The sequence below is a fragment of the Tetrao urogallus genome (assembly GCF_951394365.1).
Source record: "Tetrao urogallus genome assembly, chromosome: 15".
Classification (NCBI taxonomy): Eukaryota; Metazoa; Chordata; class Aves; order Galliformes; family Phasianidae; genus Tetrao; species Tetrao urogallus.
Window position 1 is genome coordinate 1104019 of NC_136828.1, and position 26385 is coordinate 1130403.

The following is a 26385-nucleotide window of genomic DNA, read 5'->3' on the forward strand; positions in this document are numbered from 1 at the left end:
CACTTGGCTGACTGCCTGCTTGCTGATGGGAAACTTGTTGGAGTGCATCTACTTTTGTTCCTGCAGAAAGGTGCTCCTTGCTGGCAGCTTTTTACAGAAGCCAAGGAATGTTCTGAGAACTGCAGCAACTGAAATAAAGAGCAAGACAGAGTGACTGTCTGAGCACTGGGGGCACTGAGCCTGCAAAGGCTTTGTAGGGATTAATAAAGGGTATTACTTTGTAGGGCTGCCAATCAACAACTTCCCTGAGCTTTGGAGAACTTTCACATGGCATGAAATAGCTAGTTTCACAAACGCAGTGTTCAGTGAAGCCTGGTTTCCTCAGGGTTTGTGTCTTGAGGGTGGTTTCTGTCTGTATTTCTAAAGACCGATGGCAGATGAGCTCCTGCTGAGCCATTTATTTGGGTCACAGTGCAGGAAAGCCGTCCCTTGGGTGTCTGTCAGCTTGGGAGAGGGGCTGGCACCCTTCGAGTGGGGACATCAGCAGGAAAGGGTGTGCAGGAGGGGCAGCAGCCAAGCTCTGACCTGGGCTGGTGACACGGCGGCCGTGTTGGTCCCCAGCGGCGCGTTTCGCACGGGGCTGATCGCCCTGAAAGCTGATAAGCCCGGCAAAGTGTGACCTCCTGTGGGTAAAACTGGGAATTACCGTGGGATAATTAAGCAAATCCTTTTCCTATCACATGCTGGCATCTTAACGGGATGCTTGCCCAGTGGTGTAGATCACCCTCTTGTCCACCTGCAGCAGCCGGACCTGCAGCCCTCCCGTGGGTGTGCTGTCGATATTCCAGCATGGATTCAAACCTGCCCAACTTGGAGTGTGCAGGTGGCCGTGCCAGCACAGAGCCAGGAGCACTGCTTGTGTGGGCAGCACCCGCTCCTGTGGCTCCAGGAAGAGATCCCTGAGCACTGCGCTTCCCTTTAGCCGGGCAGGTCGCAGCCCTCTCGTTCTGTGTCTTCGTCCCTTCCCCCTCTGCCGGCTCCTCCCTGTGGGGCAGGCGGTCCTCCTGTCACACTTCAGATGCTGGTGGGACTGAATGATTCTCTTGCCTCACACAGGGGCTCGTCAGGAGGGACTCAGGGCCTCCCTTCTGGACGCCTATAATTCCTCTCCACGAGAGGAGCAGGATGTAGCTGTGGGTGACAAGTATGGTAGGCTCTCAGCGTATTGTGTCAAAGATTACAAAATGCAGAATGATTGCTCCTTAAACATTTGGCTCTGGCTGCAGGTGCTGCTGTTGCATTGGATACTGCGCAGGGTCGGATCCATGCAGATAACTTTGGCTGCACATTTGGGGCACTCCTGATGGCCTCTGCAGCATCTGGAGAAGGAAAACTCATTGCACAGAGACCTTGCACAAGGCTATTTGCTGCTGCCCAAGCAGCTGCTGCCTGCTGGCCTGTGGGGTCTCAGGGTAGGCCTGTTTGTTTTCTCAGGGTTTCCCAGGGCAGGCAGCTTCACACCCAAACCCATAGCACTGCGTGCTCTCAGACCTGTCTCTTTTCCCGCACAGAGCAGAGCAGATCCCACCATTGGTGCTTCCAAAAGGTGTGAAACGGAGCCAGAGTGCAGGCAGGCTGGGTGGGTGCTGTGACCTGGGTCTGCTCCGTGCAGCCCTCACACCTGTGCTGGTGGTGAATCGCTGCTCTGTGCCACTGCCCCTCTCCCCCTCCGTGTGCTGTTTTCATTAGCGTGCGCTCTTGGGTTAAGGGCCGTTCTTGCTTCCAGCTGAACAAACACTTTCCATCGCGTGTAAAACCCAGCCTGGTGCTAATAGGCATCTCCCCCGCCTTCCTCCTCCCCTCTGCCAACCTTTTGTGCGGTTGGCAGGACAAAAAAGTGTTGCTATTACCTGACTTATTATCGGCACGGGACTGTAATTTACGGCCTGTGCTTGGTAAAGTGCCATGCTGAAAACATTTACAGCCCACTTAGAGCCCTGCAGGGCAGCGGATGGGAGATGGCCGTGGAGGGGAAGCCAGTTGTTCCACCCTTACAGCACAGCGTGCAGTCCGAGAGTTTCCCCTGCCTTCTGAGGGCAGCGCAGCGGGCTGCGGGCTCAGCAATGCAGTGGGTACAGGTGTAAGACCCTACTGTTCTTAGGATAAACACTTTGGTCTGCATCTGGGCACTTATCTGGTTCTCCAACTTTGTATCTCTGGTCCTGTCTCATCCCTCAGATCTCATATCTGTCCCACCTTCCCTTACCCCCAGGCTCTGTTGCTCTGGGCTCTTGTGGACAGCCTGCACACAGCAGATCTGGCACAGGAGCCCTGGATGACTCCTGGAGGAAAGTGTGACAACAGCTCAGCTGCTCTCCAGCCAACAGGTCTGTGCTCTGAAGCAAGCATCCCCAACATTTAGGTCACCACTGCTGGATTTGTCTGCATGCACCCCATTCCTGGAGGTGCTCAAGGCCAGGTTGGAAGGGGCCCTGGGCAGCCTGGTCTGGTATTAAATGCGGAGGTTGGTGGCCCTGCCTGTGGCAGGGGGTTGGAGCTTCATGATCCTTGAGGTCCCTTCCAGCTCAGCCTATTTTGTGTGATTCTGTGTGTGAGAGAAGAGGACAAGTGAATCATCACTGTTGTAGGTAGGCTGGGTAGGAAGACCAACCTTGGGTCAAGGGGAAAGCCATTCCCAGCGGCAGTGACTTGTCAGAAACAGAAACTGGTCCTACAGAAGTTCAGCATGGAAAAAGTGTTTTTAACACCAGGTGATTTGCTGATGACCCAAATGTTCATGTTTGTTGAATTTCTCTCAAGAAAACATCATCATTCATCATTTAAAGGAGTTTGGAGTTTGTCTGCCTAGTCCTGCTGTTCTGATACAAAGGATGGGAAATCAGAACATTGTCCAAATCATTTTGCTGGCTTCGTGAGCGTGCTTCTACTGATCCTGAGTCACTGGGGAGAGATTGTCATTGGCCTGCAGTGAGCTGGGCCTCCTGCACACTGTGCAGAAGGACCATGGAAGGTTTGTCATTTTTCTTCAGATTCTGCCTGCTGGGGAAGAACAGCTTCGATGAACCTTCAGGTTCAACTGTGCAGTATGTGCATCTGTGTGCTGGTCTTAAAGGGGGTGTTCTGGCTGGGGCTGTGGGGCTATGCGAATTTTGGGTGCTCTCTGCTTGCTGGAAGCTTTGAAAGATTGAGCTTTGGGAGTTTGAGTCTGCACGATGCCCACAATGCCAAGCTAACGCCACTTCCAAATACATGTCACCCTCTTGCAGTGGTTTCTGGCCATCCTGTCTCAAGGGTATCGGGGCTGAGGTTTTGGTCTGGGAGACTGCCTTGAGCTGGAGTTGCTTCACTCATGCCGCAGTTGGGGAGGGACATGTTTTGGATGGCATTCATTTCCCCGAACAGTAGCTGTCTCAAAGTTTGCCATCTGGTGTAATTTTGTCCTTTAAGCTCCATCTGTGCAATGCAGCAGGGAGAGACCACAGCCTCCCAGCTGGACTGGCTCATTGGTCACGAGTGCTGGAGCCGGTTCTGTTTCTGAAGCAGCAGAGCTGTTCAGGTGCCAAATTAGAGGAAGGGGAAAGCCCCCCCTGGGGCTCCAATCGAGGGATGGTGGGGAGTTCGCATTGCCGGTGGGATCTGAGCTCCCTCTTAGCCTTGTTCTGCTCGCTCTGATCCAGATACCCTGTGCCTGGGTCAAATCCCCACCCAGGTCCTGGGGGGAGACCCCTGGTTCAGACGGTGAGCGGCAGTGCCGGGCTGGATCATGCGGCACAGAGAGCTGCTATCCCAAAATGTCTCAAGTGTGTCTGCTGGGTGAAAGCAGCTTGGCTGACAGCAAAACTCTGCTGAGTGCGAGGGAATTCAGCGGGAAGGGAGGCGGGGAGATGCAAAAATACCTGTCTTCAGAGGGTTCACTGTATGTGCACCTGATAAAAATCACAACATGGGATCGGCTTTCTTCTCTGCTTGCTCGGCTTTTGGCATGCACAGCCAAGCTCTGGCAGGCAGGGCGAGTTTCCTTCTCCCCAGGGTCGTTAAAAAGGACCATTTCCCCATTTAAAGAGTGGGAGGTGGGGATGGAAAGCAGAGCAGAGCCAGGCAGCGGCTCGACCTGCCTGCTCAGCCTTGGCTCTCCCACTCCCACCTCTCTCTGCGGCATTAGGCACGTGGGATCGAGGGGGGCTGGACGGGTATGAAAGCAAACACACATCTGGAAGTTCCTGCAGTTAATTGGGCAATTATTCATACCACTCTCGCTGGAAGCAGCCTGCTACTGCCGAGCCAAAACCAACAACAACAGGCTGTGGGCGTGCTCCGGCCAGGCGCGTGCGGTGAGCTGGGACGCAGAGGGCAGGCGGAGCGTGGGCACGGCTGCCCTGGGCTGCGGGGAGGTGGGAGCCCCGCGAGGTGCTGGGGGTGTGGGCCCCAGCTGGGAGGGGGGAGCAACGGGAGAACCCCGGTCAACCTGTGTTGGGTTTTATTAGGAGCTTGGCAGGCCGCGGTGTTGGGGAAGGCAGTCCAGGCCCAGCTGTGCTCTGTAACACTTTGCTCCTCGTAAATAGTGGATTCGCTGCCATTTCTGCCCCGCTCCACCTGAGCCAGGCTCTGGCAGCCGCCGTTCACCTTTTCCATCCCTCCTGCTCTCTCTGCCTCACGTCCCCGTCTCCTGCGCAGCTGACAGCGGTGGTGCAGCACGTCTTTGTCCCCTGCTCGTCCCTGCTGAGTTGGCTGCAGAGGAAGGGCGCTGCTCACTGTCCCTGGCCCTGACAGCCATTCCTTGTGCTTTGCCCTCAGTCTGGGGCTGTGTGAGTGCTTCAGGGTCCCACGGTGTCCCAGCCATCCCTGCGGACCTCTGCAGCTCCTAAGGGAGATGACCTGGGGATACCTGGGCACCATCAGCTCTGAAACACTGGCTCTTCTTCTTGTCTCTAAACACAATGGGATACGGTGTCGTTCCTGGGGCTGAATGCTCAGGGGTGGCCTAACGGTGGGACAGAGACACATCCTGCAGCCGTTCCCCTGGCACCGTGTCTGAGTGCCATGTGGATGCTTTGCCGTACTCCCTTCTCACTGCAGAAGCCCACAGGCAGCCGACCCTCTTCTAGCAGCATCTCTGTTATGGATAAAACCCATCTCCCGTCCTGGAAGCCACACCAGGAGGTGGGGCCCAGCCCTCCTGCTTCCTGCTCTGCCTTGGGGTGCATCTTTGGCACTGGGATGCTTTGTGGCAGCCTCAGAAGCACACGCAGTGTCTGTTCCACCACTGCAGCTGGAGCCAGCCCCAGCCAAGCTGCCATGGGGACAGAGAAGAGTTCCTGTTTTTCCTTCTTTCCTTGTCTTTTTCCCCCTTCCACGAGCTATGTCCTCTCTGAAGAACTTTACTGCCGTTAACTCTAGATCTTCCTTAGGATAACGTCAATCAGACAGTTTGGCTCCAGGGAATGTAAGCAAGGCTACACTGAGTCACAGCACGGGGCTGCCTGTGCAGGATCCTGTCCCCAGCATTGCTGGAGTGAGTGCTCTAGGAAAAGGCTCGAAACAATGCATGCATGGCGTGCTTTCTCCTGCTCTTTCCTGGCAGTCCCCAGATGTGATGAAAGGTTTATCTAGTGGATGATCAGCTAATATTTTGTGTCTTTGTTTGCCCATTTTTTGAAGTGTTTTAGAAGCAGTAGTGGTGCTCGCTTGGGAAGGCTTGGGGATGCGTAGTTCTCTGCGTGCGATCTTAGTAGTGCTCTCAGAAGTACCACGAGGACATCACACCATGAAAAACCACTGGAGAGAGGAGAGCACGATTCCCAGTTTCACAGGAGAAAAGAATTTGAGTGGCTTGACCAAAGTCTCAGTGGGAACCCATAACAGAGTGAGGTGTTGAAACCGGATGCTTGGACTCCTGGTGATGGTCCTGCCTCCCTCTTTGATAGTCACCCATGCAGAGATCTAAGCTAGGATGGGAAGCGCTTATTGAGGAGATGATGCAGAAATGGAACTAACTGGAGCGAAAACCTTCCTCACTGTCCAGGTGGGTGAGTGAGCTGTAGGACGATGAAATCACCTAGGCAGAGAGGCCAACCAACAAAACTTATTTGTCAGTGTTTAAGAAGTGGAAATGTTGTTGAGGGTCCAGCGGAGATGGGGGTGTTCAAAAAATCAAGATAAGACACGTAGGATGAATGAGAGGGGTACAGCATCAGGGAACGAGGAGTGAGTCAGGCCAGGATCTGTGAGCCAGGATGAAGAGGCTGGAGCCGCCAGCTGTGCTGAAGGGATGGGAAAGGTAGCCCTTGGTGTAGGAGGGTGTATGGAGCTGGGCACTGAAATGAAACAGCCAAGATACAAGCACCAAGGGACAGCTCTTGCTCTCACTGAAGGGAATGGACTGACTCCCATTGACGTCAATGAGGGCTGAACTGGGACCCTTGCGAGAAATATATTGAACACAGACAAATCCAGCAAAGTCAAAACAGATGATGCAGGCCGCTTAACACAGTCACAGGGAGCTTGTTGCGAAACCTCCTAACGAGGCACTTCTGTCAAGCAGCCATCTCCAAGCCCAACAGCCTCCAGCCTAGGAAGGGAACATGGGAGGCTGTGGTGCTGGAGGAGGCACGCCCAAGATGGAAGGCAGGAATGCCATGGGATGGGTTCTCGTCGTGGTGGAGTGTTACCCCACTGGCTTCCATACCTACCTGATTACGGCCCAGGGAGCTTTTTGTTCAGGCTTTGCCGTTGCACTGATGAAGCCTGTCATGGAGCTGGAGGTGCAGACAGACTGGACAAGTTACCGCGGAGGAATCTCTGCCATATATCAGCTGACAGCGGGGGGCATCTTTGTGCACGCCCTTAATCCATGGCACATGCAAGTCAATTCGAGTTAGCCAACATGACGGAACCGCACTAAGCTGGCTGCAGTGACCTTATTTGCACGGACTAAGCGAATGCACATGGACTGCATCGCTGACGCAGTTACCGCGTGATAGCCTGTTCCTGTGCTGCGCTCAGGCTGTGACTCATCGCCCCATGCTCTTCCCTTGCTGGGCTTCTCAGTCCCTCGTTCCAGGTTCCCAGTTCCTGCTTTCCACTGTGTCAGCGATGTCTGCGGTCCTACACAGCCCTCGTCTCTCCAGAGAGCGGTTCTGGCAGCTCTGCAGGGAAACAGCTGCCCCCGGGAAGGCTGTCCTGGTCCTCGGCATGGCCGAGGGCACTCGAGCATCCTGCCTTGGAGATGCTGGCTGTGGCCTGTGCTCAGCGCACAATATCTCCACAAATATCTGTCTCTTTCCAACCCAGCAGGCCGCTTTCAGCACCGTGACCTGCCTTTCTTTCCTCTTGTTCTCTCCTCTTGGGGAAAGCACGCAGTCAGGACAAGGTGCAGGCCTGAGAGAGCCAGAAGATGCTGAGCACTCAGGTCATGTTCATGGGAAGATCCTCTCTCTGACGCTATGGGACTTTGGAAAGGTGAAGGAGGTTAAAGCAGAGACAAGAAGTTACTGGTATGGATTATTCCACTGAAAACAGAAGGAGTTGATTTTCTGGCTGCTGCTAAGAATGTGGGCTCTGCAGGGCTTGTCTGCAGCAGAGCCTGGCTCTGTCTGTCCCACTGAGACGTCGGTAAAGCTGCCTTTCCTCTACACCATGTCAAAACAGAATCCAGTCCTGGAAGATCCGTCTCCCCTAAACGGGGAAAAACATGTCTGGGCTGTGGCATGATAGAGGGGACAGACCTAAATCTACTGATTTGCAGCAAGAAAATGGAATGGAGAGGTCTGGGATGGAGACAGGCAGGGGGCATTGTTGCTCTTTAAATGGTTCTGTGGTGTACATACAGCTGTGATATTTTGATCCCCTTCAGATAGATAGGGCCACAACTTTGCCTTCTTTTCCTCCCTGGATCCACTGAAATAGTCACGTCATCAGCAAAGATGGGCTTCCTTGGTGTAGGAGCAGGGCTTTGGGGGCGAACTCGAGGGGAAGCTCCCAGAGGAAGGTGGCACAGGGATGAGCTGCCTGCAGTGACCAGCAGGGCATTGCCTGAGCTCTCAGGGATGGAGAAGAGCCAAAGCTCGGTAGTGCTGGAACTAGCTGATGGGACAGGGAAGGGCCTCTTTAAGTGTCCCCACAGCAAAAGAAAGGCTCTGCTTTTTGGGGTAGAGGAGCCAGAAACAAAGGACATGGAGAAGGCAGAGATATTCTGTGCTTTTGCAATGCTGGAACCAATGGTGTTTCCCATCTTTATTAATGACTTAGAGTGTGCTCTCAGTACACTTGTGGGTGATGCCAGACTAAGGGTGAATGGCGATATGCTGCGGCACAGCTGCCATTCAGAGGTTCCTTCACAAGCTGCCATCTGTTTTGTGCTACGATGCGCATTTCAAGGCCCACGGCCTGGCTTTTCCCTGCTGCCTGGGCTGCTCATTTTCTTCTTGGCTGCATTTTGGGCAACCCTCTTTCTCTGGAAACAAGCTCCCTTCCCAACACAAGCAGCTGAAGATTGTGTCAGACTCGTCCAATCTCAGTGAGTTTCTCCTCTTTTTTCACGAGCACATCATAGGGTGAAGTGTTATTATTTATAAGGCTGATTCTTCTCTTGCCTCTTTCTAGCAAACACTATTCCCCTCCATGTCCCACGACCATTCACCTCCTTTAGATATCTTTGTGGGGATGTTTATTGACATGACAGCATGTAGCAGCCAGTGCTTGCCAAAGTCAATGCATCTCATCTTCATTCTGGGCAGACTGGGGCTGTTGGCTTCGAGTCCCCCGAGAGATCCCAAGGCTGTTTGTTGACTTTGTCCTTGGCCAGTGTTAGATAAACAGAGAACTTGTATTATTTTGGTGCTTCTTCCTAGGAGCAGCTCAAGCATGATAGTGGCCACAACACTCAGTGACATCAATCCTTTTTCCTGGGTTGTGTTCCAAGTGTTTAGTGAAGCTGGGAAAAAGCTATCACTGGAATTTGCCTCAAAGGGTGAGAAAATTGTGGTCCTTCCTGCAGTTCTGGAGCCTAGGCATGCTAAATGCTACCTGGCATTCTTGGATGCTGCTCTCCCAAGACAGAGGCTACTTCTCTGCATTGGGTATGGTGTGCTTGGTCGCTGTGTTGCTGGCTGTTAACCTCTGTGCTTTGTGCAGTGGGAGTCCCAGTGCCAAAAGAAAGGCAGCAAGAAGCAGCACGATGAGTCCTGCTGCCCCAGGTCTGCCTCCTGTGCCGTATCCTCTGTAGCCCTGGAAATCACACATCCTCCCCAAACTCCAGCGTGAGGACGTATTTGCTGGGCTCATTCAGCCTGGAGAAAAGAAGGCTGCAGGGTGACCTCATTGCAGCCTGCAGTACCTAAAGGGAGCCTACAGACAGGAGGGGGGTCAACTCTTTGAAAACGCTGATAACTGCAGGACAAGGGAAAATGGTTCGAAGTTGAGGGAGGGCAGATTGAGGTTGGATGTCAGAGAGAAGTTCTTTACAGAGAGAGTGGTGAGGTGCTGGAACAGCTGCCCAGAGAGGCTGTGATGCCCCGTCCATCCCTGGAGGTGTTCAAGGCCAGGTTGGATGGGGCCCTGGGCAGCCTGGGCTGGTATTAAAAGTGGAGGTTAGTGGCCCTGCGTGTGGCAGGGGGTTGGAGATTCGTGATCCTTGAGGTCCCTTCCAATCCTGTGATTCTGTGATTCTGTGATTTTTGGGGAGCTTTCTGTACTGGCTGTGTTTACTGGTGTCTAACAGAAGGTGAGCTCTCATTCCAGTTTTCTGTGTTTCCATGCTGTCAGCTGCAGAGATGGACCTCCTATCACTACTGGGTCAGACCAAGAGCTCCTTGACCCTATGTGGGTTTTGGTGATGGGGCCGGTGGGCTCCCAAGCCACTGGAGATGGATGAGCAAACACAAATTGCGTGATTGCATACGTTTCATTTCTCTTGGAAACCAGGCTGAAAGAGCCAGCTCCACCATTCCCTGTGGAATAGCCTGAGACCAAAAACATTGCAGAGGTAATGAGAGCAATGCTTCCTGGTTCCTGGATGGGATCTTTTGATGGTGTAAGTTCTTTGCCATTGGAACCAGCCGTCAAATGCTGATTTGCAGCAGCTGGCCTGAGATTGCTGCTTGTGCTGTGCTGGGGTTTCAGTGGGCTCTGCTAAGGCATGCCCAGGTAGCTGGAGGGAAAAAGTGGATTAAGAAATGCTGAATTTTGATCTCAAGCTTCTGCTAATAGAGAGCAAGCCCCAGTGAACAAAATGGGGATGCAGAAGGGAGACCAGGTCTTTTCCCAAATTTTGGGGACTTCCAATGTGCATCACAGCAGAGTGGAGCAACCTGGGATGTGCTGACCTGTGTGGAGTGGGTTGCTCTGATATATATGTCCTTCGTGCTGGGCAGGGTCTTGCTTGCAGACTAGACTCTGCCCACCATGGGATAGAGATGTCAGGAGAGGTGACCCGAAGTGTATCCAGACTGTTCAGCTTTCCTGCTTACCTGGAATTTTTCGTTTGTGCCTGTAAAGTAGAAGCTAAGAGCCAGCCTAGCCCTGCAGCACCGGGCTGTTCTTTGGTTCTTCACTGTATGTCAATAAACTGCCCCATCTACTGGGTTGGACAATTTCACTGCTGCCTTCCCTTCCGTGTGCCCGGCTGCCTTCCCACAAAGCTCGGGGAGGAAAGGAGCAGCTTGAACAGCCTGTGGCTGCTGTGAGCAGTGGTTGGCACAAACAACGTGTTGTGAACCGCAGAACCAGGGAATGCAGCAACTGAGCTGGTGTGATCCGGGACTCTGTAAGAAGAGAAGGGGAGATAAGGAAAACCAGAAAAAGTGTCCTTGGAAAGATAAACAGAATGGAAGAGCGAGTTACAGTTGAGTTGGGATGAAAAACCACGGAGGGCAGCAAAGTTGTATGTGAACAAGGAACTGCAAACTTTCTAAAAAGGAATCAGAATACCCCCACTGAGCCTGAAGGTGGTGAGCTGGGGGGATCCCTGCTTGTCACCTCCCCCTCCTAATGCTCCACGAGTGCCTGTTTGCCAGCACCTAAGATCAAGGCAGTATGTGTGGCTGTTTGGGGCTGTGTGAGCCCAGGACACGTGCAAGCTGCTTGGCTCCTGCTGCCCTCACCTGCCCATTGGCACCAGGAGCAGGAAGGGTGGCAGTGCTGTCATTGGGCTGTGACTGCTTCCCACTGAATGCTGGTGCCAGAAGGGGTTCCTGGGTCCTGCAGTTTAGGCACCATTGCTGCCTCTCAAAGTAGTGTCATTCCTCCCAGTCTTCAGCCCTGAAACCCTCAGCAGTGGCAGTGATGGAGAGATGAGACCCTCTTTTTACATCACCAACAATACCCTTCCTGGCTCCTTTTTCCCATTCACCCACCCACTGCCTTTCTGCTCCATCTTCTCATCCCTTTCTGCTGGAAAGCTGGAGATTGGGTCTGCTCCCAGGTGGGGGTGGCTCCTGCACACAGCTGCACTTTGTGAGTATGGTTCCTCCTGCAGAAGCTGACACAAGGTCCTGCATGGCAGTGTGCACCAACGCTGGGTGCACTTTTACAAGGAATAAAATGTAAAAGCTGCCTCTCCACAGCAAGGGTGAGCCCACAGAGCTGGGCTGCCACGTGGAGCTGCACTGATGCCCGCAGGGCTGGCTGCAGGGCTTAAGATTCAAAGAGGAGAGCAGCAAGTGCTTAACCTGGAGCTGAGTGTACACCTGCCTCTGTGGCTGAGAACCATCTGTGTAGGAAACTGATCTGCAGAGGGACAGAGGGAAACAGACATGCTGAGGTAATGCACAAGCGTGGCTGGAGGGAACACACCCTGTCCCTGGCTGTCCTGCCCCAGGCGTGGGCTGCAGGCAGTGCTGGGCCCTGGATGCTCACTGCGCCCACAAAGCCGCTGTCTCCACTTGTCCTCAGATCTGCTGTGACTTTTGCTCCCTCCCATCTGAGGCTGTGCACTGCTGCAGTATTTAGCTGGATCCTGGGTCACCTGCAAGAAGGAGGAGGAGGCTGCAGCTGATGGGGCAGAGGGTCACAGCAGGGCTACTTCCTGCCCCGCAGGCAAAGCCATGCATGAAGGCTGGTGGGGGATGTTTTGGTGCCTGAGCAAACCCAGGCAGTGAGTGCCAAGTTGAGGTGAGGGATGCTTGAATTCTCCTGTGCTGTCTCAGGAGCTGATGGCTGACGTGCACTGATGAGACCTGCTCAGCTGCAGGAATCAGCAAAGGATTCTGTCTGATGACGCAGGGCTCAGGGTCCCGCGGTGTGCGCACATGAGCTGGGTAGGGGAACAGTGCTGAGGATGCAAGGTGACAGATCAAGTGCTGCACAGAAATAGGGCAGTCCCAGAGCAGAGTGAAAGCAAAGAGACAGCAGTGAGGAGCTGCTTTCGAGGAGCCTGCTGACATGTGGGCCTGCGTGGTGACTGAGTTCTCATCTGGTGTACTGATGTGGGCACGGAGCTTCTCGGGGACCCCAGCATCTCTCAGCACACCTGGCCTAGGCTGTGCTCCATGCAGTTATGGGGCCCTGGGAGGAAGCAGCATCCCATACCGCACTGCTGGCAGCGCAGCCTGCCAGGGAATTAGGGATTAATGTGGAACTGATCTGAGATGAAACACTTTGGATCAGGACCACGACCAAAAATATTTTGAGTCGGATCAAACTGAACCAAACCATTCTGTTTGTTTCCTGCTTTCCCAGCAGACAGTCAGCCTTAAAGGTCACAGAGCTGAGAAGTATGGCTGGGCACAAATACGTTTTTCTTTAGGAAAATGACGATGACAGAAAATTCCTAACTAGATTTTCCTGAGGGGTGAGAAATGAGGAATTCACTCCCCCTCCCTGCCCTGATTCAGCCTGTTTGTGAGGAGCTGAGGTTGGGGACAAGGGGAATGGCTTTGCACTAAAAGAGGGGAGATTTAGGTGAGATGTTAGGAGGAAATTCTTGACTCAGAGGGTGGTGAGATGCTGGCATTGCTGCCCAGAGCTGTGGGTGCCCATGGCAGTGGATGGGCAGCCTGCCTTATGGAAGGTGTCCCTGCAAATGGCATGGAACCACACGAGCGGTGAGGTCCCTCCCAACCCAATCACGCTGTGGTTTTATGGCTCTGTGGTGCTATGATCTTCAGAAAGGAGCCTGCAGGGATTCTGTCTCCTCAGTGCCGTGGACAGCAGGGGGAGGTGGCAGCTGGGACCCCCATCTGGATCCCAAGCGGAGGCTGGGGCTCCTTCAAACAATTTCTGAGCCACTGGCATTGGGAAGTGGGAGTTTTTCCAGGTTTCAGGGACTTTGTCAGTGGAGTGTGAAGGTATGCAGACAGGTTTAGGCAGACAGGGACAAGAACAGTCAGACTCAGCCTTTTCAACATCTGCTTTTTGATGACTCCCTGTATGCTGGCACCAGGCAGTGACTTGGGAGCAGACCCCGCTTCTGCCTCAAGATCAGAACCCCCATACTCTGCTGGTGCCCCAAGGGGAGTCAGAGCTCCAGGCCAGGCTGGTGAAGGCCAAGCAACCTGGGGCTGTTCTCATCCAGAACTCTTCTGGAGGAGCTGCTGCGCGGTTGGGAAGCTGCTGGCTCTCCCCAGGTGCAGGTCCTCTCTTTCCCATACTCAGCTCCGTGCTGCGATCTCACACGCAGAACTGTCTGCAGGTGGGAGCAGCCCAGAAGAGAGCACGGCCGTGGGAGAGCACGGCGCGAGGAGCGGGCTGTGCTGCGAGGTGCGTGGCCCCGCACGCAGCCAGCTGCAGCCGCCGACCCCACAGCCGTCCCGGTTCCGGTGAGGGCTCAGCTCTCCCAGGCAGGTGCTCGGCTGAGCGGCCCTGGGGGCTCCTCGCTGCAGCTGAGCCTGGCGCGGCCGCTGTGCCGAGGATGCTGCTGCAGGAGGAGCAGAGCAGGAGCCAGGCACGTCCGTGTGCAGGCAGCCGTGCTGCACGGAGCTGAGCGCAGGGACCCGGCCGCCCCGCGCCCTTCGCCTCCGCTGCTCGACGCAGCCTGGTTTGTGAGCCGGGGGCCGGGAGCACACGCTTGGAATTCGGCAGCGTCTCTTTAATTCGAAGAACGCTTTGAGATTCTCGGATGTGTTTGGCAACCGCGGTCTGTTTTCATTAGTAAAATGATAGCATATGATAGCGAAATCTGTTTTCGTTGCCCTTGTTGAAAGAGATGCCAAATGCAAATCCATTTAGAGAACGGATTTATCAGCTGCACCTACGAACGCGGTGCCGAGGCCGGGCCGTGCAGCGTCTCGCTGCCCAGGCTGGCAGCCGGGCGGCAGCTTTGCAGCAGCAGAGGGTGCTCTTCCCCTGCCCGGAGCTCGAACAGCGCAGCTCTTGGTGCCTGGAGCCAGGAGGGGAGCGAAGCCTCGTGCTTTCCCCGTGCTCGGGTGGAGGTGGTGTATGGGAGCCGCGCAGCCCGGCTCGGGGCGGCTCTCGGTGCCTCCCTGTACCTTCTCATGGGATTACCCGGTGGTATCGGCATTTCTGGCGTCCACCTCGTCCCCTTTTAACGCCTCAGCAGCCGCTCCTCAGAAGGTGTGTGAGGAGGTACAGACCCCAAACGCCCGAGGGCTGCACACACCCAGCACAGCGGGCACAGGGGCAGCACCCCAACGGCTGTGGGTGCAGAGCCTCTGTGCTGAGCGTGCAAGCCTAGAAGATGAAGCAGTGCAGCATTAGCAACTTGTACTCATCACAGTAATCTAGAACACTTCAGGTTTATTTCTAGCACGGCTCTCTCTTTCCTGCAGCATCTGCAGTCCTGGGGACACCACTGCTGAGTCTGACCCAAATCTCTTGATGGAGGCACGTGGTGCAGAGGGGGGAATGTGAGAGCGGCTCTGCCCTGGTCGGATGGTCTGTATGAAGGTGCCTGAGGCAAGGCGAGCCCCGGGGACCTGCAGACAGGAGGGGGTGGTGGCACAGCGTCCTTTGGGCAGGTGGTGCAGCCTGAGGTGCCAGGCCACGTCCTGCCCTGTGCGGGTGCTGTGCCCTGTGCAGGGCTGCAGGCAGCCAGGTACATCTGGGGGCGGCCGCTGCCCCGGCACTTCTCAGCTGGAAATACAGGCGGAGGAAGTGATTCACTCGAAGCCACCCAGTGAGTTAGTGGCAGAGCTGGGAATAAAGCGCAAGTCTTCTCCTGCTCAAACCACGAACTCAGCCAGCTCCTCCAGGGAGGTCGGGTGCGTTCAAGGGGACCGTGAACTATTCTCTCGCCTGCTTCAGCAGTTTCCAAAGAATCGGGGCTGTGGAAATAACCCAGTCCCAGCTTCACAGCAGAAGCTCTGCTCCAAAATGCACTTGTGAGATCAGTTGTTTAGAAAAACATCATGAGCCCAAGTAACAAGGCTGCAGCTCCTGCCAGGGCATAGCACGAAGGTATTTGGGCAGAGGAAAGTGCAGTGAGCTGGCTGTGCAGACCCAGGCTCCAGCGTCTGTGCGGTCTCATGCAAATCTGAGGTGCCTGGGGGCTTCAATCACAGGCTCTAGCAGTGCATTAATGATTCACTGCCCTTCCTCTCACCACTGCCCTGCATGCAGTCTGCTGTGTGGCCCCTGATGGAGCTGGCTGCGATGCGGGGCACAGAGCTGCTCCCTGCTGCCTGGCTGGGCTCAGCCTCACAACACAACTGGGCACTGTGCCCCAGGGCCCACAACATGACCATGAGTGGGATGCTGCTGCTCCTGCCCGTGGGCAGACACTGTGGCTGTGCTACCCTGAGCTGCATGCCTTGCTCTGCTGACCAGAAGCTGGCAACACTGATCTGCTATGGGCTGAGGCCCAGCAGCCAGTGCTGCTCAGGGAAATGCAATGCAGGCATGGTGCTCCCCTCCTTCTCCTTCTCCTTCTCCTTCTCCTTCTCCTTCTCCTTCTCCTTCTCCTTCTCCTTCTCCTTCTCCTTCTCCTTCTCCTTCTCCTTCTCCTTCTCCTTCTCCTTCTCCTTCTCCTTCTTCTCCTTCTCCTTCTCCTTCTCCTTCTCCTTCTCCTTCTCCTTCTCCTTCTCCTTCTCCTTCTCCTTCTCCTTCTCCTTCTCCTTCTCCTTCTCCTTCTCCTTCTCCTTCTCCTTCTCCTTCTCCTTCTCCTTCTCCTTCTCCTTCTCCTTCTCCTTCTCCTTCTCCTTCTCCTTCTCCTTCTCCTTCTCCTCCCCCAGCCAGCACACAGCAGTTCTGCCGCCCTCTCTCCTTGCTCTGCTGCCTCCCTGGGACCCGACTGTTGGAGCTGCTTATCTCTGTTTCCCATGTGTGGGCCTAGCCAAGCCGTACATGCTTCTTGTTTGTTTGTTGTTTCAGCCCTCTCTCCACCAGCCGTGATGGCAGACAGCGCATGCAGCTGAGCCCACAGCGACCGCAGGGCCGGAGCTTGCGGCACCTCTCAATATGGCCGTGCTGGCCAAGTGGCCATGGTGGCAAGCAGCCTTGCTGGAGGGGCTGTTTGTTTACCCTGAGCCGCAGGCGTGCTCACGGGGCACAGGCCAGGCCGCAGTGTCTGGCGAGCGGCTGCAATGAGATGGAGCACGCAGGACGTGGGAGCTGTGGTTTCTGCAGGCAGAGGAACTGGTGCACGGCTTTGGCTGCAGCCTGCTTTGGAAGCAGCCTCTGTGTTTGGGAAGGAGGGATGGGGACAGCCCTGACTTGTGGAGGCCTTTTGGGTTCCAGCAGCTGCTCCCCTTTGTGCACCCTGGTGGCAAGCACCTGGCCTGATGGGTCCCGCTGAGCATCTCCCACTCAGAAAGCCCACAAGAGTGCTCTGGTGCTCAGTGACCCCGCTCAGACATCCCTAAGTCTATGTCCAGTGCTTTGCTTGTCTGGAGGACCCAATCCAGCACAGCAATAGCAATAACCCCCCTGTGACCCCTTAAGAAATGAACCTGCACACGTTCAGCCTTGTAGTTCCCCTTGGAGGAAAGGAGATGTCACCATCTCCCTTTCACTGGTAAAACAGAAGAGCAGCTCTGGTGCTGTGCTGGGAGCCTGCTGCTGTCCCTGCCGCCCTGCCCAGGGTGCCCTGTTGGCATCCTATCCCCTGCAGCTGCCTGGTTCCTGGGGCTGTTGTTGGACAGTCCCTCCTGCACTGCTCCAACACCCAGAGAAAATGCTGGGGTGGCGGTGGAGCCCGTGCCCTTGGGGAGAGAAAAGACAGAAATCTACATCCTCTTCTGCCTCCTCAACAACAAGGTGTCCCATCACCAGCTCACCGCAGAGCCCTGCATGGGATCCCGCTCCCCCTGGGTCGCCACGCTCTGTTCTTCCCCGGCTGCTGAAAGCATTGGAGGGTTTGCTTGCCATGCTGCCAGGCCAGCAGTGAGCTGGGAGGGCTCCAGCTGGCGTGTGCAGTCAGCCCAGGGCTTGTCACTCTTCTGACACAGGAACCCCAGTGGGAAAGTTATTCCCACCCGGGCAAGCGGTCAGAAATTGGGGCCAGGCTCTGTTCTCTCACCCCGCGTGCTCTCAGTGTCAGGGTATTGTTGCCATCAGTGCTTAAGTCATGGTCACCCCCCAGGGGCTGGTGACAACAGCTCCAGTTGTGCTTGCTTTGGGGTAAGGTGTGGGGCCCTGACCTGTGGGCACAGCTGCCAGCCCCCCCGTCTGTGCTCCAGAGACGTGGTTGGTGGCACATCCCCAGGCACCATTCACTGCAGCGCCAGCACCTACTGTCTGCTGTGTGGCTGTGGCAGGATGGGACACAGCAGCTTGCTGGCTGTGTGCTGTGGGGCCAGCACCATTCCCAGCAATCTCTTTATGCTGATTTCATGCCCTGGAGCTGCCCAAGATCTGCTCTTTTCTACATGGAGAGTAGCACGCGAGGGGCTCCTCCTCTGCCTGCAGGCGCTGGCTCTCTGCCACTGCATTTGGACGCCGTGGCAAAGTCGTGCCACACTTTAATTACACCAATTAATTCCTGAATACCATCCTTGCTGTGGCATGGGGGAGGTCAGGGGGGCCAGCAGTGGGGAGCATAAGTGGACCCTTGTATTGTCCTCCAGTCTCATCGCCTGCCAGGCCCCGCTGGCTGTTCCTGCCCTCAGAAGGGCTCCAGCAACCCTGCGGCTGCAGCTCGCCTCCACGTGGGTGCCCTGCACCGTTCTGAAGGCTCCTTGTACTGGGAGAAGGGAGAAAAAGCCCTGGGACCCGTGGCTGGATTAGGGAGGGCTGGGACAGAAGGACTGTGCTGTGTTCTCCTCCCCGCTCCCTCTATCCCCAGGGCTGTGCTGCTTCCTGGGACTGCTCTCAGTGATGTCCCTGTGGAGCCATCCTTCATCACACCCAAGAGCTTCGCCCAGAAACTCTCAAGGAAATCCTGCTCTGCCTCCACTGCTCCCTAGATAGGGTTTGCTGTCAGGAACTGCAGGCAGTGCAGGACCGATCTCCACCCATTCCAGTCCCTCTGGGTGAGCTGGGCAGGTTAAGGCCACCCCTTGCTGTGGCCAACCCTCTTTTTCTGCGAGGATGCTTTATCTGCAAGGCCATGAGGATTGCCAGCAGCCAGCCTGCGCCATGCGGTGCTGGGAGTGCTGCGGGCAGAAATGGAACGGCAGAGCTGCCTGCTGGGAGCCGTGCTGTAGCACTGCCAATGCCGTGGCTGCTGGTGGCCTTGCTCCCAGCAGAGAGCATTCTGATGAGGCAGCCTCATTCAGCCCATTGTAACGCTATCTGCCGGAGCGTTTTTGAGGAGGGTTTTTGCCCGTTGCACAGGGGCATGTGCAGGCATTTCCCAGCCCCACTGCTTCCAGTGCTAGGAGGCACCGGGAGCTGAGGGTTGTGCTGCTGCCCTCCTTCCTACCCCATAGCACAGCCCCATGAGCTGCTCTGCCCTTGTGCTGTAGCCCCACTCGCAAACGGTGCCAGCAAATGATTAACGTGTGTGTGAAAGTCAAATGTGCTCTGTGCAGATTGCAGACAGCTGGACCAGAAAGGAGGGGGAGAATGAGAAGAGGAAGAGGAGGAAGTGGAAGAAGAAGAGGAAAAGAAGGAGAAGGAAGGAGAAAAAGAGAAAGGAAACAGGGAAAGGGGAAAGGCAAAGGAAAAGGAAAAAAGAAAGAGCTCTTGCTCCTAGTGGGCCAGCAGCCTGCAAGCTTGGGGCCTGTGTGTAAATGGGGAGGTGTGATCCTACACATGAGCTGTGGGATCCTGTGTGTATGGGGATCCCCAGGGACTGACCAGAAGAGGGGACATCCTGCTGCCCAAGGCCATCGCATGCTCAGACCCAGCGCCGTGTGTGGAGCAGCCCTTTCCCTGCCCCACTGGGCAGCCCCAGTGCCCTGCTGTGCAGGCAGGACTCACACCGGCTCTGATGTCCTTTCCCAAAAACATTCATCCCCCGTGGTTTCCTCTGCTCTCATCTCTCAGAGCGGATGCTGTGTCAGCGCGCGCAGGCGCCGGGTCGCTCACAGCTCACAGCTACAATGTTCTGTTTGCAGCAGAGGCTTAAAAAACAAACAACTTTTCCAAAACAAATGGGATTTGTCAGCCCAAGTGATGGAGACAGAGCTGCCAAGAGGTTGCTGGGAGTAAAAGGCCACACAAACATTGGTTTAATCCCTCTGTCCTCCCGCTGTCAGCAGGGATGCTCCAGCAACATCCCTGCAAGCTCATGCCCTAAGCTGCTGCAGGTTAATGGGGGCTGCTGGAACTGCTCCTTGGTGGATCTCCTGACCCCTACTAATGCCTTTGGAGGGGAGCTGCCTGCTCAGGCCCATCAGTGAGGCCAGGGGCCCTTTTTCTCTTCCCCTCCTGCCCCCCTGCTCAGTTGCATTGTAGCATGGGGTGCTTAGTACTCCTGGGCTGCCCTCGTCCCTGTGATGTGTCCATTCATGCAGGGATGGAGCTGGGAGCAAGTTGGCTGAGAGGAAAGCACGGGTTGTCCATGTAGGCCTGACCTCAGGCTGCACCACTGATCTGCAGTCCTGTGCTCGGGGTCCTGGGAAGGGCACTGTCATGAAGGACAAATAAGGGAATAAGGGCCTGGAGAGGAGTTGGAGTCTCTCTCCTTGGAGACATTCAGGTCTTGGCTGGGACAGACTGGGAGCATCGTTCTTGGAGCCAGGCTGGAGCAGCGGGGCTAGAGCATGGACCTTCACTGGGAACCTGGCCATCTCTGTATGGTTACTCCTGGAGGGGGCTGCTCCACACTCACAGCCCATACAGGGTTAGGAGTAGGTGGGTGCTGGGGCTGCTGCCAGCCCTTACTGCCCAGCTGCATCCCCATGTCCTGGTGACACGTCCTCATGCCTGGATTCACACGTGGCTGTCGTGTGCTGGAGACCATCCTCCTGCTGCTTCTCCTCATTCCCTTCCAGCATTTTGCTCTGTGAAGCCCTGCAGCGTGGCTGCCTCACGTGCACAGTGCGTTGTGCTGTTTGCTTCGATCTCAACTTGAGTCTTGATCATCAGAACCACAAAAAAGGCAAATGTCCTCTGCAGAGCCCAGTGTGAGGCTCAGCAGTGTCTGGCAAGGGTGGGATCTGCTTAAAAAATGTTTATGGAAGAGGAATAATAAAATCAAAAGGTGGAGGAAAGAAAGAAGAAGACAGCTCAGCAGATAGATAGCAACCCCAGGAGACCCTCCCCTCGGCAGCAGGAAGCAGGGAACATAAGGAGCCGTTTATTTTAAGTAAACTATAAATATTGGACTACAACAAACGCATGTAAGAAAAGAAAAGTTGGTCCGAATCCAAAGATTTGCAAGAGGTCGCGAGCAAACATGTGTGATTGAGTCTGGCAATTCCGCGTGTGCGTGTGCGCCGGTGCACGTGCTCATCAAGGGCTGCAGCGCTAGAGACAACATAATCCCCCCAAATTAAAACCAGAGCAAATTAAAAATCGAGACAAGGCTGTGGCGGAGCCTCGAGGCTGCTGATAAGATCAGTATGCTGATGGCAGGAGTGCCCCAGCAGCTCCAACCCCAAGCGTGGCTGCGCTCTGCTGCCCGTTCCCGTGGATGGTATCACAGGACTGTGGCTCTGCTGTAGGCTCGGGTCTTGGTGCAGCAGCTTGTGGGGCTGGAGCTCAGACACAGCTCGCCCTGGATCTCTGTGGGGCAGTTGGGGGGTGGGAGCAGCTCCTGCTAATGCCACTCACGCAGCCCTGACCAGCAGGCTTGGGGAGCAGTGCCCAGGGCACGGAGCTTCAGGCTTAACAGCAGTCCTGCAGCTCAGTTGCACCGTATCAGCTGTGGTCACACTTGGGCAGCTTTCAGCTGATGTGACCAACTCTACGGCGCCTGCATGTGCTCAGGCCTTGGCAGCCTGCTCACAGAGCCCTGCTTTGACCTCGAGCAGAGAGTAAATCTGATGGGCACGAGGCGCTGGCCCTTGCCGCGCTCCCAGGCTCGATGACAGTTAACATATTGCTCCGTGAGCAGCGCCTGTTTTGTGTGACTGCCCTTATCGCAGCGAGCTGACATGTTTTGCCCTTTATTTTTGCCCATGTGAAGTATCACCTTGTCCCTGTGGGCTGGCCTGGCTCTCACACGTCGCTTTCCTGGCAGTGGGACACGCCGGCATTTCTGCTTCACTGTGCCGCAAAGCTCCAAGGCGAACATGGCAGGGGGACAGAGACCCCTGCAGCACCCCTGGGGACCAGGCTGTGCACCCACAGCCCCGGATCATTGCTGCTGGATGCCACCGGCTCCCAAATTGAGTGGCCAAAACTGGGCCACCACTCCACTTCTAATGGAAGCCACTGGAGAGAGGTCCCCATGGCTCTGCTCATGGCCATCAGCGCTGCCTGTTTGATCCTTCAGGAGAAGCAAAGTGTGCTCAGTGCCAGCTGCGCCTGCGGTATTACAAGTAATCCAAGTAACAGATTACTGTGTCACCACTTGTTTGCTCTGTGTGCCACCAGCATTGTCTTACATCTCTGTGGTCACCGTCGCCTCTCCAGCTTGTCACCATCAGTCACACACACTACTCTCAGGCTTGGCTATTAGGCAGATTAACCTTAATTGATACTGCCCGTCATCACTAATCACTATCTTCATTGTCAACTTCAACACCACCCGCCGCCTACCATTCCCACTTATTAGGAGCACGGAGGAGTCACTGACACATGCTGCCTCTGATCCAAGATCAGATATCCCATCTGAAAGGGACTTCCTCGCTTAAACACACTCTGAGAGCGCAGCTCCTTGAGTGGGTTCTCCCGGTGCTCACGGGATGCTGAGCAGCTCTGTCCCCTCGGCTTAGGAACTGCTGCAGTGATGCAGTGATGCACCTCTGGTTTGGAGGAAAGAGGAGATGCAGTGTTGGGGTGCTCTGGAATTGGGGTAGCCCTGCACACCGTGCTACTCTCCCCATGGCAGAATGCACAGCTCTCATCTGATGTGAGGGGGGAGCAGCTGCAGCGTGTTTAGGAGAGACCCAGAAAATATCGGGGTGGGCTGCGGGGAAGGTCAAACAAACCATTTATTTTCAGTCAGAACAGTCAGATGTGAGCGTCTCTGTTTAGGAATCACATCCAGATGCTGAAGTTAAACATCTGGGCTTCACCTCTGTGTTGTGTCTACGCCCCATGAGTGTGGCACAGCCTTTGGAGCCATCTGCAGAGGCGTTATCACCTCGTCCATCAGCTGCCCCTCACCTTCAGCCGGGACTCCTAAATCCCCTCCATTTCCACAGCTGTCACTGCTGCAATGAGCCCACAGGCCTCATGTTCATCAGTATTTCAGCCCTTTCCCTGGGGAGGTGGGGGAATAGCGATGTGGGAACCCTTTTGGTCCAACTTTAAGGCAGTCCTGAAGAAGAAGAGGGCTCTCCCTGCCAGGAGTACCTGGGGGATGGGTAAAGCATTTGCACAGCCCTTTGTGGGATCTGTGTGCTGCTCTCATCCTATTGAGCAACTTGGCTGGCACAAACAAATCGCTCTGCAGGAGGAGGCCTTAAAGCCCTGAATATAGCCAAGGCCAGGAACAGAGCTTGTGAGCGGCTGCAGTGCAGCAAGGCCAGGAGCAGGCTGACCTCAGCAGGAGTTCTTCAGGTATGTCTGCTGTACTCCTGGTTATGCAGACTGGAGTCCTTGCTTTTTTTAGATGGCCTATCTCATACAGCAGTACAGGAGATGGTCAGGATTGTCGTACTGATATTTGGATACTCCATGTACTCCTGCTTGGTGACAGTCCTGCCTTCTGTGCAGAAGCCCAAGGTGTGTCACATACGACAGTCTTGCTCCAAGGATGCTCACCACCTCTGGAACCAGATGTTGGCTGGATAGGGAAGCCTGCCTTCTGGAGGTTGGCCACCACTGGGCATCAGAAGAGCAAGGGCTTCAAAGCAGAGATAAACAAACGCAGCACCAACATCCTCTGGGGTACCATGGAATCCTGAAAGCCCAGATTTTCATTTGAAAATCCCTTGTTCAGAAGGGGCTGGATGGCAAGAAGCCTGTTGTTCAGCTGGCATCCCTCGTCCTCTGAGTTTCCTGGTGCTGAAGGACCCTGTGCCATCTGTAGGGACTATGCTACATGCACAGGAACCCCATGCTTACTGCTTCCCACCCAGAGATTTGGAAGAGGCTCACCAGGAGATGGCCCTTCTGTTTTGTGTAGGGGAAAAAAAAGAGCACTGAGGCATATCATATCCCCTTGCCTAAGGTAGGCAGTTGGGATCAGCCCCCAGCTTGCTACAAGGGGACCCGTCTGGCAGGGTGAGGGGTTCTGTGCTGCTCCCTGAGGGAGGGGATGAGCAGAGATCACAAACCTGGACGTGAAGTGCAGCTTCATTCTTGGTGCTTCTTTAGCTCAAAGCAACAGGCACATAAAGATCAAAGAGTTTCCCTTGTTTTCTTTCATTCTTCTGCTGGGAAAGTGTGTCCTGGCACAGATGGCCTTGGAGCACCTTCTCTGTGAAGATCAGATCCAAGGTCGTAAAAGTAAAAATCAGTTCCTTTCAGGCTTTCCAAGGGGAAGGGAGCCTGAATTGGATGCAGCAGAGCTCAGTGTATTGGCAGCACCTCTGCTCACAGCTCCTCCACTGGAGGTGGGGCAACTGCTGGCCCCATGGCACGAGGGCTCCATCCCAACACTGTGTTTCTGGCCTCTCACTCAGGCAGGACGAACTGAGACATTTGGAGCCGATTAATTAGTCAAAGGCAAAGGGCTCTAGAAATAAGGAACAGCTGGCCACCTGGAATGGAAACCAGCAGCAGGTTTATTGCAAGGCCAGAGGCAGCAAGCAGGAGCTGTGGAGGGCTCAGGGATTCCTTGCAGCTAATTGCCATCTGACAAACTCTTCTTGCCCCTTCTCACCCCCCTGGGCTGCCCCGTGGTGGTCTGCAACACCTCCGTGCTGCTCCTGTTTGAGCAGGCCTGAATGAACCACGCTGTGTGCTGTGTTGGATTCAAAGTGGGATCAGCGAGCTGTGCTGTGTTGGTGGCTGCTGGGATTTGGGCATTCTGAGCAGCTGACTGCTGCTGGGAAGGCCTCGCTTCAGCTCCTGTGATCTCCACTAAAACCCATGGTCAGGCTGTGCTGGACGCAGCCCCACCACGCAGCCCTCTTGCAGGGCATCCCAGCAGCACATCACGGGGCCTCGTCCCACCGCTGTGCGCTCTGCGGGACGGCGAGATGGGTCATGGGAGGTTAGTGCCAAGCTGACCTCAGAGCATCCTGGTTTGGCTCCGTGAGGCACAACTGTTGGAGGAAAACCAGGACTTTATTGTGGGGAAAACAGGACTTCTACAGAAGCTGTGATTTCTGCCTAAAAGCTGCTGAGCAGCAGTGCTGTGGGCAGATGAGGCTGGGTTGGCTGCAGGGCTTCCCTAAAGCAGGGAGAGGCTCTGCCCAGCCCTGGGGCTCTGCTCTGCTCCCACCCTGAGCTCTTTGGCTGCAAAGCACGGAGTCCAACCACCCACCCGCCTCTGGGCAGCAGCTCTGCTCCCATCTGGTGGAACCACATCTGTTACCATCACACCGAGTCTCTCTGGCCCAGCTTTCCTGTGCAGAGGTGATGCTTCCAAGTGAGTGTGTCTGGTTAACCCAGGGCATCACCAGCGAAAGAGGAGGAGGGCAGCTCCCAGCCTTCCTCACACAGCTGGGCTCCCACCAGGTGCCACCCTCCATCCCTTTGCGGGAAGTGTGGGCTCTGCACCGGGGCCAGGTCTGGCTTTTCTTCACTGGGAGAAACAGCAGAGCAAAATATCTTGTCTTTTTGATTCCCCCCTGGGCTGCTGTTTCCACAGCCTCCTGCACCCTCTCAATTATTAGGGCCAATTTGTGCAGCAGATTAGTTGCCGAGGTTGGAAAGATGTTCCCATTTTTCTGTGAAAACACATTAATTAATACCACTGGAGATGCTGTGATTTTGTCCATCTGTGGAGCAGTGAGGTCTGGCAGAACCTAACGCAAACCAGCTGGGTTTCGAGCTCAGGCAGTGGTGAATGGGCTGGAGATGGGCTGCAGCAACTTGGGTTAGGGTTAGGGTTAGGGTTAAGCTGTGAGTCAAAGTTAGGGTTGATGGGAATGATGCACAAGGTACCGGATATGGGGCAGGATGGGTTCCCATTTTGGGGAACATGGATTTGGACAACATGGCTGCACACGGATGAACCTTGTGATGGAATGAAGGCTGTTGGACTCTGCTGCTGGTGGGACAGATGCTCCAAAGGTGGGTGGGCATTGTTTGTGATGCCCATGCAGCAGTGAGATGGGGCTGTGCAGTGCAGTGCAGTGCAGTGCAGTGCAGTGAGGTGCGGCTGCATCGCAGTGCTTCCCAAACACCGACTGCCTTTGCAGGAGCCGCAGACTGCAGAAGGAAATTTTCCAGCCGCCGTGGAAAACCCAAAATCATGAGTCAGAGGGCTCAGAAACCAGGAGGTGAAGAAACAGATGGGTGTTTATTAAAAATTTTTGCAATCTTTCAGTTTTTAAGCCCATCTCGTAGTTTTTCTGGCTTTCCGAGGGAGTTCTGTCGGAAAGGCGTGGGCACATCTTCTCTGGGTGTGTCCTTGGGGACTTTTTAATGGCTTGGCAAACTTTAGACCAACTTTGACACCAGATCCTACAGGTTATGCAGCAGGATGCTGCCGCCTGTCTGGCTCAGACCATTGACCAGAGCAGCTCCTCCTCCTCACCAAGGGATGTGGTGGGAGATGGCTTCAGCCCGGCTCCTTTTTGGTGAATCCTGGAGATGTGGCTGCTGCTGGGGCTGGTGGCATTTTCTAGGGGACTTGTATCTCCTGTTTTCTGGGCACATAGGTTGGTGCTGTGCTGCCCTAAGCAAGCAGAATGTATCCTGCCAAGCCTAGGGCTTTGCTCCCATGCCTGGAGCACTACTGCGAGCCATGCAGATCACTGTGTGAGCAAGTGTTCAGCGCAGGGAGAAAAGTGTTGGAGCTCTTCCAGGCTCTCAGTACTTCAGGGTGAGGAGTTCCCTGCTGCCTTCCTGGCTGCTCCGGGGCAGCCACTGTGCAGAGCTGGCCTGCGTGGCTCGGTGATGGCAGGGGTGGTGGCGAGGAGG